Source organism: Eleginops maclovinus, chromosome 3 (assembly GCF_036324505.1).
Source record: "Eleginops maclovinus isolate JMC-PN-2008 ecotype Puerto Natales chromosome 3, JC_Emac_rtc_rv5, whole genome shotgun sequence".
NCBI lineage: Eukaryota > Metazoa > Chordata > Actinopteri > Perciformes > Eleginopidae > Eleginops > Eleginops maclovinus.
This window is the reverse complement of record NC_086351.1, coordinates 22,466,749-22,476,330: the sequence shown is the minus strand read 5'-3', so window position 1 is coordinate 22,476,330 and position 9,582 is coordinate 22,466,749.

Below are 9,582 nucleotides of genomic sequence, written 5' to 3'. Positions count from 1 at the left end.
TAAGTGAAAACCAAGAGATGTTCTGATCTCAAAGAAATATCACTGGAAAGGGATGGACAGAAAATCCAGGTAGTTAAAGTACTGATCGGAAAGAAGGAATACTTAGAAAGGAGAGAAAAAACCTGCAAATGGAAAGTACAGGTAAAGAATAACAGAAAAGAGACGATACAATGACGCTAACACAACAAAAATGTTACAGTGATTTGTTGTACAGAGGTGGAAGGCTGCATGTTGCACTCGCTTTCAACAACCCATGGGGAGTGGGGAAGCTGCAGCAAGGCAGGGGCTCTTCGCTCAGCAGAACATGATCCGTGCATGTCGCCGCTCTGTGACTTCCACACTGTTAATCTCCCCCTTAACCTCTAAATAAAAGCCAAAGATAGGAGAAGAGAGAGAAATCAATCAAAAATACGTTATTAATCCCAGGGGGAAATTAGGTTTTATGACAGTTACATCATATTAGAATAAAATAAATAAATATAAGTGAAATGTGCAATAGAAGTCCCTTCAGCCAGTTGGACACAGTGTCAGCACAGACACCCTATGAAGACTCAGGCTCATGGTGAAGAGGTAGTGAAGCTCTCAAAACTCTCAGGAAGCCATTGGCTGAAACATTGTTGTTATATCCTGGTGCAGCCATGTTTCTGTAAAGCATATTAAAATACAATCCAGATATTCCCTCTGACTCCAGGCTAACACTGTTAACTTGTCCTCGTCTTACATTGCCCATGATGAGGATACCCGCCTTACACCAGTGGTGTGGATGCACAACAGCAGGAATTCAAAGGTTACCCTTAGGCAAATCAAACGCAATCTCCATGTACAGGAAAGTTTAGAAAGGGCACAGCTTAATAAGTTACTAGTATAAGTAACTAATATAAAAACGAGTAAGATCAAGTTAAAAAGCTAAAAGTTCTAAAAAGTACAACAATAGCAGGTGCAACTGCAACAGGCTGCACTAGTAAAGCAGAGATAAAGGGGAGTTCTCATGCTATGAAAATCTAATAGAATTGAATTGTTATAATTCACTATGCAGCTCCTCAGGCTCCTTCACCAACTGCTACTAGCCGCTCCTGCAGATACACCCTAGTGCAGTACTTCAGTTGGGTAATGACTATGAGCTCTATAAGATCAAATGTTGGACTTGTAGCAGCCCTGTATTGTCAACTAAAATATTAATGCAGTAACCTTGCCTATCTTGTCTGTCTATAAACGTTCCAAACAGCATGGTAAGTCCCTCTGGCAGCGAGCCGTGACAATGGTCAAAGGCTTAGTGGAGATCAAACACTTGTTTTAACAAGTAAAGACAAACCAAAGCTCGATTAGCCCTGTAAACATAACCATCAGCTGACTGCATAGCACCACAAGGGTTTGTCAGCAGAGAGGGACAGAACCTCACTGGATTAACACAACTCTCCTTTTCTATCCTTTTCTCTTCAGTTTCTTGTCTTGTCTTCTATGCTCTTCTTTCCTCTATCCTGTACTTTTGTCTCTTTCCATTTAGGGTACAGTAAGTGGGAGAATGTTGTTGGAAGTGCAAGTGGTGTGGAGTTTTGAATGGTCTTGTTGAATGGTTTTCAGGTTAACCTGTTTTCTGTGGGCATAATATTGAAAGCTAAATTGTATTTTGAATCTGCACTCAGTAATTAAGGGTTTCGTCTGGAGGTTGGGGTTTCGGGTTTCAGGGTTTTGTCTGGCTTTGGCTTTGTATCTGGCGTAGAGTGCAAATGTAAAAAGGCTCTCTGTAGAGGAGGTTCTGCTTGCTTTTTGTGCACATGGCCATATGTTGTTTGCCCCACAAATGAACAAAGCCATGGTGGTGTTCATAAGAGCGAGCCGCATTTCCATCAGCCGGTTGAAAGCAATGTGTCATCCATGGGGATCCCTGTCTTTACGTTGTTCATTCCAAATGAGATGTTAGTAACAAGCTCCTTAGGGTTGGTACAATTTTTGCAGATTTGGATGTCTTTTGAGAGGTGTCAGTTTGTTAGAATCCGAGGATGCTACACATCCACACAGCACAGCACACACAGTGAATTTTGACCTCTGCATTTAACCAGTCCACACTCCGTGTTCAATACTGTACTAATCAGCCATTCATGGTCATGGAGATCCTCAAGGTTCTGTACTTGGTCCTATTATATTCACCTCATAGATTCCTACTTTAGGCTAAATGTATAGTAATCCCTCCATAAACGTTGATGTTATGCTGGATGATACCTACATAGCCCTGTTGATTAAGCCTTCAGCACACAAACACTTGGATTACCAGCAACTTTTCATGTTAAACACAGACCGAACTGAAGTTAGTGTATTCGGCATGTATCACCACTTAATTCTTTATTTAAAGTTATGGTTACTCTGGTTGGTAATACCCTGGCCTCCAGCAAAACTGTAAAGAATTTCTGCATTATCTCCATTTAACTCCATGCTAGTTTTAAAGCATGAAGTAAGGGTATCCTTTGTTAAATTATTTCTTCTGCCACGCTGCATTAACTGTGCAGAGTTGAATAAAGTGGTGCAGTTAACTTAATGGTTCCTTCTATAATGATGTGTGTGTCTTATTCCTGGTCATTTCTACTTGCACTTTAACCTCTGTTCATTTTTCCATCTCAACCTCCTCTCTGCAATTCTCCATTCACATCTCTGTTTACGTCTGTTGTCAGGTCTGTCTCTATGGTGACCAATCTGGGCCCTCAGACAAACGACTGGGCTTGCAAACAAATCTGCGGAGAAAGAGTGGAAACGAAGAGGAGTGAGAGACAGAGTATGTCAGAGAGAACGAGAGAGAAAGAGATCACATCCAAAACATTCTGTAGACATGGCAGAAAAATATGTTCCAGTTCTCCAGCTTCAATTATTTCTAAAGACGCAGAGGGGGCAAGTGTAAGATTCAAATCCAAGTGATGTTTTTGCAGCGGACCACTAAGAATAGACACACAGAGATTCTACAAAGAAGAAACAATGAATAGAGGTGTAGAGGGGGGGACCATTAAACATGACAGAGGCCTTAGAGACTACAAGAAAGCCTGTGATGTAAAATTGGGCTGGATTGAAATGCAAACCAATAGGAAATCAATGCAACTCACTTATATTTGATCCAAATAAGAAAAAGCTGTGTCTATAGAGTGATGCAGTGGTGACCTATTTTTGTTGGCCTAACCGGAAGTTAGCGAAAGGCTCTCTCGATGAAAATCAATGGGATTTCCCAATTATATTTCAGAATATTGCAGAAAAAAAAAGGTTCATGGCCAACACACGTTTATGATACTTAACACGTTTTGTTCAGCAGGATAATCTCCACATATTAACACAAACTTTAATGCGTAAATGCATCAGCGTAAATAAAAAGCTATCACTATGCTACAAACTAACAACATCACAGACACATGGCTGTTGATGACCACCATTAAGCTAAAGGCTAATGTTTGTCTACATTTACTACTGTGTATTTTATTAAGACACTCGTTAGCAAACGGTATTTTATACCACAGAAGCTTTACTGGTGGAGTAATCATGACATCATTAATGTTGTAGAAAATCTCTTCAGCATGTGTTAACTGCAGAACTTTGTTCATGAGTTTAACAACAAACACATTCTTTGAGAGAAATGGGATTTCTCCGCAGGGTGGCTGGCATCTCCCTTAGGGATAAGGTGAGAAGTTCAGTCATCCGGGAGGGACTCGGAGTAGAACCGCTGCTCCTTCGCGTTGAAAGGAGCCAGTTGAGGTGGTTCGGGCACCTAGTAAGGATGCCACCTGGGCGCCTCCCTAGGGAGGTGTTCCAGGCACGTCCAGCTGGGAAGAGACCGAGGGGTAGACCTAGGACCAGGTGGAGGGATTATATCTCTTCGCTGGCCTGGGAGCATCTTGGAATCCCCCAGTCAGAGCTGGTTGATGTGGCCAGGGAAAGGAAAGTTTGGGGCTCTCTGCTGGAGCTGTTACCTCCGCGACCCTGACGGAAAAGCGGGAGAAGATGGATGGATGGATGGATGGATGGATGGATGGATGGATGGATGGATGGATGGATGGATGGATGGATGGATGGATGGATGGACCTTCTTTGAAACAAATGGTATTCGAACTGTCACACATTTTTCAGATATGGTCCTCCCTAATTCAGTCTTTGGATCCCATCAGCACCAAGCTGATGCACATTCTTCCCCTATGCATATTTGTGTGAGTTAATTCTCCAATTTCACAACATTAATAAAGTAAATTCAGAATGGAATGGAACATGTGGAATGGTTTACTGTATGAACTTAAAATATGTACAATATGTCCACATGTGACTCTTTGATTTTAACACAGCAGGAGGTGGAGAGTGACCATCTGGTAACAACAAGCTAACAGGTGGAAGCAGGGTAAAAGTGTTTTAACAAAAGCATCAGCATTAGCAAAGACTGTGGTGTAGCAATATAGAAGCAGAAAGATATGCATCCTAAAATACGTTAGATTCCTCCCCATTTAGTTATTTATGAATGAATGAAGTTATCTTGTTACTGACAGCTGACATTGTTATCACTCTGTCATGACAGTCTGCTTAATGTTAGCGACAACTTCATTAGATTAGACCCTGTGGTTTCCTGGCTTTCATTACAGCGGGGGAACGCGCCAGACATGAATCAGTCCTCAGAGCTCTCCCTGTTTCTCTATCTGTCAGTACTATAGTAATGGCAATGGAGCACTTTGGTTCTTGTTCCAGTAGCTGTGTTGCTCTCCAGTGAAAGGTGTTTTGTGAGGTGGTATATAGATTGTTCTGGCCACTAGGGGCAGTAGAGGAGACTTTAAATAGAAGGAAAACTATCACTTTATGAAGTTATTTCCTGCCCTAACAGTTGCCCAAATTCACCCCCCAACCGCCAAGGAGTGACATTAGCACGTTTTTGAAATCTTGTTTTTGATCATCAGCTGAATTCCAATAGCATTGAGTCCAATATTCCCTGTTCATAGCCTTGCTTTGGTTATCAAGGGGCCATCCTGGAGGCAGGGATGTTTGCTCTTGACATATTGTTTAATGTGTTCTTCAATCTCATATCATATTTACCGGGTCAGGTGGGATTGACAGACATGCTTTGTACTGTCTGTTCATTCTGGGTGCAAAAACAATGGTTCTTTACAAACAAAAACAAGGTTTGACTTTTCCATACACAAGTTTCAACATTTTAACATATGCCCAACATATGTGCAGCAGTTTTGATCAAACATTTGCAAGGTCTCAAAAATGGTAAACAAATAAAATACACGGGAGAACAGTGACAGATTTGAAATGTGTGAAAGAAAAAGTGCAGAAGGAAAATACAACATGTCAAAAAACATTTGACTTAGATTTCAAGCTTTGAAGTATTGGGTTTGAATCTTTTGAAGCATTTTTTAGGTGTCGAAAATGACATGCGCTTGATATTTATTTATCCTTATTACAAAGAAGTATTAATATTTTATAACTGTATTTTTGTTTTATTCGGTCCTGTGTTACTATATTAAGCGGTCTTATTAGTATCACAAAGATACAGAATGTATGTGTTATTTTGTTGATTTCTAGGGAAGGGGGAATTAGTATTGTTTACATCAATAATGTTTGATTTGATTTGACTGTATTCCACCCATACCACTGTGACTCATGGTCTTGTAGGTTTGAGGTAGGTTTTTATGCAGATTTGAATGAAACTGAACACAACCAGCTTTGGATTCTCTACCATAACATTCTATGACCGCAGATGTGCTGGCAAAGAACAAATTGATGTACTATTAGATGAAATTTGAACATGTCACGTAATATGCTCAGATGCTCAGAGTGCAGTATAATATAAATGAATGCAGTTCCCCTGTATGTTTCCAAAGTGCTGATGATGTACAGCAGTGTAAAGCCAGAGGAATGCTGCCAAGAAACAAAGCTCTCATTGTGTGCCAGGGAAATATCTTCTCTATCTGCCTCTCCGTGGTTTGGAAAGATTCTCCCTCTGTTTTCCGTAGAGCCAGTGCAGTATAAAAGAATGGAATGATGCAGAACAAGTGAGCTCACATACTGTGTGTGCTTGTAAAGTGCATGCACATGAATGCTTAATTAGACATGATCTCGGCTGCACAAAAACCCTGCTAATGTCTTCTACACACTTGCAGAGCATCCTGTTAAATGGATCTTTTATTCAGCTGAAATGTCATACAGGGAGAGGTGTAGGGGTCATGTGGTTGAGGCGGAAGGGATCAAAGGTCAGCAGAGGCAGATGAAGCAGCTGATTGTACGGTGGTACAGTAGTCTGAACATAAGGAATGATTGAGTCGGCGGCGAAGAAGCAGTAAGGTCAGAGACCAGATGAGCGCTGTGAGCAGAGCTGTGTTCGATCAAATTGTTTCATATGAGCACATGCAAACAGACACACACACACACACACACACACACACACACACACACACACACACACACACACACACACACACACACACACACACACACACACACACACTCTTTTCCTCTCCATCCTTCTGCTTGTTTTTTGCACTTGCATAGCTTGAAATCGTTTTCAGTTGTGTTTGCCTTAGGAACTTGACTTGGATGTGTTCTGTTGTGCTCTATTGGTGCATTTTTAAACATGTAAAAATTTTAAAAGGGAAGGCACTAAAGACATGAATGATGTTGTGCAAAGTGTCAGTGAAGTCTATGCCAAGTCCATTTGTTCAATTCCTGTTTCATCATAACAGAACAGTCGTAGATGGTTTCGAACAATCACATTTTTATTCTTTTACACAGAGAAAGCTCTAAAAAGACTTCCCATGAGATGCAACACAGTTATTCTGCAATGTTTTTGTCCAAATTATGGGATGTAGGAAGTAGATTTATTAGACTTGCATTTTGTTCATAGGCCTGGATGTGATCAGTCCTAAAATGACCAAAGTTTGAATACCTTTGATTTCAAAATTACACCAACATCGCCACCTACTGGCTATTTGACATATCTGTCAGCAGTGGATTTATCCATTGTTTTGTCATTTCATATATTTAATCTAATCTTCACTGTTGTGTACATCTTAAACGTTTTACCATGGTGTACTTATTTTGTTGTTATTGAATATGCAAATATATTCTTTTTCCTTTTGCTTTTTTATCCATCCATCTATCCTCCATCTGATTTCTGATGAAGAATATTTTTCTCAGCTTGTTTATGGTTTCTGATTTTCCACATTTTTGATAGACATTGATGAATCAGTTCAAATGCCCCTTAACCGTATGCATCTGCTATAAGCTTATGCCAAAGCACCGAATTGTGAACACAGTCATAGAACAGAAAAAGACAAATAGCCTTGCTGAACTCTAGAGGGCATCCTAAACCTTTTACAAGAATCAGAGCTGTATGTAGGAGGTCAATCCTAAAGCTGACACCTGGAAGTCCCCAAGGACCACACATAATTTTATCAGCTGGGGGTCAGGTTCTAGAGCTGCTCTTTCACACTGTAGTTTGTTCTGCAGAACCATGGAATGAACCTTTGGGTAACGAACTACCTATCCATCCATTGGCATTTACTTTTACTCCACTACATGTATTTACTACCTATGGTTACTTTACAGATTTGGATTAATGATGTGAAATATAATCAACCCTTAAATCAGACTTTAGTTCGCCTGCAGTAAATCCAGCAGCTACCCTGCAGTATACAAAGCCATTAAAACTAGCTGCACCTTTACCAGCTCTGAGAACACTTTAATGATCAATAATTATAAAACATATCAGAGATATTATTCTGAGATGGACCAATCAAACAATGACTACTTTGACTTTTGGTTCTTTCAGTCTAATACTTGAATACTTGAGTAACATTTTGAATGAAGGACTTTCACTTGTAACAAAGTATTCCTACACTCTGATACTTCTACCTTTACTTAAGTATAATATCTTCTCCCACCGCTTCTGTACTTCAAGTACAAAAAGTAAAAGTAGGCTACTCTTTTTTCCAGTATTGCCCAAATTGGAATTAAACATATTGCATTTTTGTTTTATAATTGTTATGAATGCATTGATGTCAATGTTGCACTTGGTAAGGGTGGGGATCCTTTTAGTAACCTAATATACAGCTGGGTAGTTTAACCTACGTTAATACAGTATGATAGTAATGTGCATATGGAGTAAAAAGTATTTAAAAAATGCCTCCAAAATGTAATAAAAACTATAAAGTAGCATAACATAAAAATACTTAGGAACAGTAAGTACTTCAAAATTGTAGTTAAGACCACTAGTAAGCTACATTCCACAACTCTACATTAGTCTGTCCAGCGATGCATCTTTTTATCTGTCCATCTGTTTTTCTGTGTCTGTGTGTCTGTCCTCCCTCGCGGTTTCGAGAGAGTCTGTCCTTTGTCAGGTCTTCCTTAAGTTTTCTTGCAGCTGTGAGAACGTTATGATGTGGAGGGGGGAGACTTCTCATATTTCACTACGTCCCTCCGTAAACACAGGGATTTTTACTTTGAAATCACTTTCCCAGACGGTCGCGTGGAGGAGCGGGTTCCCGTGGGAGGGGAGGCTGGGCTCGCGACAGCCTGCTCATCAAACATAAATGCACAGCTAAGCCAAAGACAGTGTGCTGATGCTACCTGTGCAACTGTGGAAACTTTTTCCAGTTACCTGTGGAAATATTTTTCAAAATAAAGTTGTTGAGTGACTAGCGCGCGGCTACAACTTCAGGACCAGCAGCTGTCGGAGGTACCCGGGCTAAGGTCCACGGGATGTGTTGGCGGTAAAGGACTTACCTGAAGAGGCTGAAGTGGAATGCACTCGCCCGGGCTTATGAACCATGGTAAGGCTGTTTCATACTAACGTTTCCTCTTCAGCCGTACAGCCTGAAACAAGACGAGACACTGAGCGAAGTGCTGAGTAAGCAGAGCTCTGACATGGCTCTGCTAACCCTAACCCTAACCCTACCAAGCAGTAAAGCAGTGAAACGTGCATGTTTTTCCTCAGTGTTATTGCAGCCTATATAATGGGACAACACCACTATAAATGTTTAGCTAATTTGAAAAGATCAGACCACTACAATGCATTTTACAAATTAAGGGTAGAATGTTGTATAACTGTACAAGAGGCATGATGACAATAAAAACATAAGTGACCAATTAAGTTCGCAAAAAAGAAAGCTACACGTTTTTCTATTGTTTTGTTTCCATCTGAGAACTACCCAAGTCCAGCAAGTCTAGAGAAATGTGATACAGTTTTGCTTATTTGATAGGATTATTCAATTGCTGATGTTCGGTGGAAGAAGTACTAAAAACCTCTACTTCGATTCAATTATCTTCAGGGTGTAATGAGGTTAATGTGTCTACCTGCAATTAACAAGTATTCGTTCAAATCATGATCAGCAAAACGTAAAGCAAAGGTTATGCAGAGTAGCCATGGTGAAAAATTAATCATTTCATTATGAGGATGTTTATGCAGCATGTTACTCTACAATCAATATTTGATCCTTTATTCCTTTATTGTGTTTCAGACAATACACACTTATCATTTTTGATTTTTTACTGTCTATCATTACATTTCCGAGCAAAAATGCAAAACATATTGTGGTTGCATCTTCGGTTTTGAGAGTTATGTCAGAC